Genomic DNA, 6203 nt, shown 5'->3' with positions numbered 1-6203 from the left:
ATGGTGAAGAATTTAGTCATGGGGGAATGTATCTGTTGGCATATTGATATATAAAAAGAATAAAAGTAGAAACAAAGTAAGCATACTCAGGTTCTCATATTTCATATTTGAAACTTTAGATATGTTCCTTTTTTGAAACAAACAAATATATACAATACATATTTATGTCATAACTAGGTGAAAGCAACTCTTAAATAGGTTATAAAGCCGTATCTGTGACTTTTCTTAATTTCCTCAACAACAGTGAAAAAAAGTAAAAAATAAGGATATGATTTTGCATCTGCACCTATGAGAACACAAAATGATACTTTAATATTCTATCAGAAATATTATACATAAAAGTTACAGAAATCCACCACTAAGATTTTTGGTGGTTAAATTTTTATTGGGATCTGTGATCAGTATGAAATTTCAAAATAATGTTCTCAGTATAAAGGGATAATAGTAACAAAAGTGCAAAAAAGAGAAATTGTGAACAATTTGATGTTTAAAGGATTTATTGATCTTGATTCTTCACCCATCAGTTTAGGAAATAAACTGTCTCATCTAATAAACTTCTAGGTCAACTTCTCATATATTGGGACACTGACTCTCATCTTGACATTAATAAGTAATTATATTAATCAGCCTATGCTAGGCTATGTTGCAGTAATAAACCTTTGTGGCTTAAAAGAAATTTGTTCTTTACTCCTATTTCACATCCGTCATGAGTTCAATGTTATGTCCCCATCATTTAAGAACTCTGGCTCAGAAGAGGTTCTACCTTTATTCTTGCACAATTACTGTGGCAAGGAAAACGCAAAATGGCAAAAATGTACAATTATCCCTAGAAGGGATATTTGTTGCTTTTGATTACATTAATTGATTAAAGCAAATCATATGACCGTGTTAATTTCAAATGGGGTCAAGAAGAGTAATCCCCTCATGTGCCTAGAAGGAGAAAAGCCAGAAATATTAAGTGCACTAGTGATTTTCAGAGCCACCTAGAAAAGATTAAAGGCAACTGTTGTAAATCATGCTTAACTGGTCAGATTTAAATTCCTTCCTTTTCTAGTTATAGAAGTCTGGAAGGATATCTAGTTATAGAAGTTTGGAAGGTTATCAATGGATGATAACCTTCTTCAAGGATTAAATGTGAGAGAATATTACATAAAGCATTAGGGTCAATGGTTTTATTATTCATTTGTTTATAGATTCAAGGGCTTTCTTTTACCATAAAGGAGGCTATAATTTGGTGAAGAAAATAGGTCTAGGCTCTGCGAATAAATTAGAGGATGAGGTTAGCCCATATCAGTCAAGTGAATGGTAATAGGCCACATAATAAAATAATGAGGACAGTTGAAATTCAGTGAAAGATTAGTGTTAAGTGGAGTGAACATGAACATGAAATATTAGGTGTAGATTGATAGAAGGAATGAGAGTATTTCTAGTAAGGAATATAGTAGCTATGAGTCCAGAAATGAGAAAGATCAAGGAAGAAGCAGGGATGAGATTTGCTCAACTTGAACATTAGACTAAAAAGTTTGAATTTTTAGAAAAGATTAGATTTGGTGGGCAACAGTGACAAACTCCAAATTCAACCAAAGCCAGAATAAAAACTGTTTTAAGTTGTAGGAATTTTATAGGATATACCTAAAGAAGAAGTTCCAAAGAGATATTTTTATTACAAAGAAATGTTGAGAAAGCTGACAATAGGATTTCTTTTAGATTGAAAGGAACTTTAATCTGGTTGTGGAGATAGTGTGAAAGTAGTTGTTGAGTGAAAATTTTCCAGTGTAACTTTGGTCACTGATGGAAAGCTCTTTACTTCACAATAGTTAAGAAAAAAAAAAAACCCTAATTCAACTATCCCAAAAAGTTTTGACCATGCTACCTGAAGACAAGAGGTTGATTTAATTTATTTTATAACAATAAAAATATACATATATCATAAAATAGAAAATATACATCTGCTACCTATTAAAGAGTATATTATGTTTTCAAGTCATGAAAAAATATTTAATAGAAATTTATTTTATTCTGTCAACTAAATCATGAATCAGGGTTTCATAGGACAAGTATGGAGATGACAAACCTGCATCCAAATTTAAGCCCTGCACTTTCCTCAGTTTCCTGTCTATAAAATACTAAGGATAGTAATTGTACCTGTTTCAGATGGTCATTGTGAGGGTAAGACATATATGAAGTATCTAGCACATCATAGGCATACTAGTGGACACAGCAATATTGTGTATAGGTAATTTCTAAATATTATTGAATTGAATTGAATAAAGGTTCTTAATATCTTTAAATTTGTAAGGATTAAAAAATTAATCCTAATTTATTAACTATTAACTAAAGTCAACTTCATAATTTTATTTATATTTTACTGAAGAAATAAGAAAATAAAGTTCAAATCAGAGAATGCAGTGTTATATTTCTAAAATGTTTATGACCCTTCACTGGTTTTGTTCCACTTGGCAGATTTTCTTTGTTCCTACCTAAGAGCAGAAACAGGGACTACTTCCAAAAACTGCTTATGTTGAGCACTGCACTCCTATTTTACAGATGAGGAAGCTATAAAAGGTAAGTATTGCTTATGTACAGAGCTAGTTGAAAAAGCAGTACTTTAACTCTTGGCCTGGTTGATTTTTTTATTCCACAGTGGTTTTATAATACCTGGCCTTTTAGAGTAAAAGTTGTGGTTTTGAGTGTGTTAATCTTCCAGTTGTATCCCAAGAGCTATATTTTAGCCAATGTGAGGTCCCTGAGGATTTCATCACCTTCCAAAATTGCATTCCTGGTTTTTTCCTCATCTCTGCTCCACACTTTGAATATGGTCAGCTCTCCTGACCTTATGGTAATAAGTATAATAAAAATGAAGAAATAAAATAGAAATTCTTATGTAACAACTTTAAGGTAGTACTTGTTAAATTTTAATGGGCCAATATGCATTTTCTTATGTCATGTATGGTAATGGAGTTATTAGCTGAATGCAGTATTGAGGTCTGACTGGGTAGATGTCCACAGGGTGGAAATAATGTTCTTAGTCTAAGCACTTTTGAAGAAATCAAAAATGATAATCATTTTTCTGAAGTATTTATTTTGGTGGTTCCTTGAGAGATGGTCCAGAGTGTCTGCTTCACCAGAGTATCAGCCACTCCATTACCACTTTGGATTACTGATCACAGATCTTGAAATGGAGAGAGACAGTATGTGTTTGTGTGTGTGTAGAAAAAAGTGGCTTAAGGTGACAAAGTAAACTCCTTGTGACTCAGTTGGAACAGGTAAGTATTTATCTCAGCCTTAGTATATGAAGGGGCCTTTGGGTAAGTTCATTTTTAAGCCGCTGAGGAAAATGTGGCCTTTGTCATTAGACATAAGTGCTACTATGTCATACAAGCAGACACAAATTCACACAACCTCCCCCTACCCCCACCACCAAAAAAAAAAAAAAAACATAGAGAAAAAGAAAGGGAAAAACCACAGCTTAACTTAAAGGTTCTGCAAGTGTTTTTCTGTTTTATGATTTCTCAGTTGAAAGTACAGTTTTCTTTCTCCTCTTTCCACTTTTGCACACACAGCCCAGAAGATGGACATTTGGTGTGCCATAATGGACTGCTCCTTTCCCAGGTATCTCCTGCTTGTTTCCTTTATCTGTGAATAGGAAATGGCTTAAAGGCACCTGTGTGATGAAGGTCCCAGGGGCAGCTGCCTGACTAGTGAATGCCTGATTATGTGTTAACATGCTTTGTCAGATATTGGCAGAATCCGTTCTCTTCTTTTGCCTTTTCAGCAAGGGTACCATTGACAGCCTAGCTACCCATTTATAGAAATGTTGTCCATCAAACTGTGAGGAAGGACAATAGTGTTTTTCTGTGGCCAGTGACTGTGGGAAACTTTTCTTTGGCTATTCAGGCAATTTTTGTAGCTTGCTCTGAAGAGGAGAGACTGATGAGTGCAAAAAGTACAATTAAGCAAAGCCAGACTTCAATTGAAGGCTGTAGTGTAGTCTGCTGTTCTCATTTTTTTTTTTTAAGAAGGGAAAAAAACCCTATGGGTTTTCATGTTGCTGTGTGGCATTCAGCAGGGGGCTATTACAATCCTAAATTTTTTTTCTAGACCACCTAATTCTAAGTTAAAATTAAATGTAATGAGAGCCACTTGGAGTTCTGAATATTTTAAAGCATAATTCCCACAGAAGGGATTCGACCTAAACTGCAGTGAGCATCAGTTGGCTAATTATAGCTGCATTTTATATTACAGCAGGTGTCAGATGCAGTCATCTCAATAAAGTCCACATAATACTCTGGGAAATAACAAAGACTTTTCTTTGAATGTGGGTACTAATTTCTGCTAGGTGTCATATGAGCCTTGATACTTCTTATTGGCATTAACAAGAGCACTGCAGCACTCAGAAATGCTTTTTGCTTGGGATGAATTGATACTGTAAAGCACTTACCAGTCAGAGTTGGCAGATGTCAGTAGTTAATACTAGTGTTGCAGAGGTTGGAATATAATGCAAAGAGTCTTATGTAAATACTCTTAGATGTGGGCTGGTTTTGAGAAAGCGCCTGAGCACTGCACCAACTCACTTAATGAAAGTTAAATAGATAGCAGTGGGGTATCTGCATTTACTTTGGCTCCTGCTTTATTGAAAGTCCTCCAGAAGTGAAGGGCAGATGGTAAGGCAGTAAACTAGGTGAACAAATACCCAGGACTTGGATAAGGACTTGTTATGCTCATAGTGCTTTCTTGAACGTGCGTGGGTGATTCAGATTACTGAAGTGATAGCACAAAAAGCATGCCTGAAGATAAGGACTCCTTATCATATTAAAAATGCATTTAATTTAGAAAATATGTCTGCAATTGAAATACATCTGGACAATGGGCTAGGCAAAAAAGAATGCCACTATAACATCATGATGATTGTTCCTCACTACTCCGTTCTTCTAGGAGAGTGACAGGTTATCCAGCCTATTGTAATCACACGGGTTCATAGCAGATGAACTAAACATGGAGGATCTATTAAAAAGTATATTAAAAAATACTAAGATACAACAAATCTGAACTCTTTACACACATTCTACTCTTGGATCAACTCTGGGTTTTCTTTTTTTTTCTCCTTTCAATCATACTCATAGTTAGCAAAGCAAAGGCATTTTGTCCTTAATTTTGATCTCCAGAAGCATCTTTGAATTCTCATTTTGGCAGATTGCAATTTATATACATTGTATAGCAAACCCTGTAGGGTGTGGTTGGCAATTAGCTCTGACATAGAGGAGTAGTTTAACCTTCATTCAACATAGATTTGATGATTGAGCAGTGGTAGGCACAAACACTCCTGAGTGCAACAGGAAAATCTAAGATGAGAAAGACGACACAGTGCTTGTCCCCAGAGTGCTGACTGTCTACTCACGAAAGGAGCATCCCTGTTTAGCTTTTTTGTCCAGGGGGTTTAAATAATGCTCACAATAAAATTGTGACATTGTGTGAGAAATCACAATAAATCACTACAGAGGGGCACAGGTGATCTCCAAGGGCAGTTGTTTCTTTATAGTACTCACTCTTAGTAAAGTTCAAGTATTTTTAATACCTTCTGCCTTAATTATGAATAATCATGTTTTTTATGTTTCTTACATAAATGTAGTATGTTTTGTAGAAAATGTAGAAAACATTTACAAACATTACAAAATAGGAAATATTTTACAGGAAAATACAAAAAAGAAAATCCATATTCTTACTATCAAGGCTTAGATAACATTAATATTTTGGTGTGTATTATGTTTATTCTTTCTCCATTTTGTGTGCATTTTAAATTATGGGGTTATACTATTTTGTAATTCTCTTAAAACAAACTTTATGATATATTGATAATACTTTTTTATTACATATTCTCCCTCAACATTATTTTCAGTAATTATATAATAGTCTATATTTTAGATTTTATTGTGCATTTAACTTCTAATTTTTTGCTACTATTTTTTGCTAAGTCCATGATTATTTTCTTATTCCTGGTAGTGGAAATGCTGGATTAAATAACACATACAATTTTAATTAAAGCCCCAGATTTTTTTTAAAGCCCCTTATTTTTAGAAACTTTATAAAGAAGAAAAATATTTTTTATTCTTTCCATCTAGATTGGAATTTTAATTGTTGATTGACCTTAAAGTAAAATTAAGAGATTCATTTAAAATACTACATTGTGACTAAAACAAGATCTT

This window comes from Otolemur garnettii, unplaced genomic scaffold, assembly GCF_000181295.1.
Source record: "Otolemur garnettii isolate 467f Iridium unplaced genomic scaffold, OtoGar3 scaffold00052, whole genome shotgun sequence".
Classification (NCBI taxonomy): domain Eukaryota; kingdom Metazoa; phylum Chordata; class Mammalia; order Primates; family Galagidae; genus Otolemur; species Otolemur garnettii.
The sequence above is the reverse complement of the archived record's forward strand: the minus strand, read 5'-3'. Positions refer to the sequence as shown.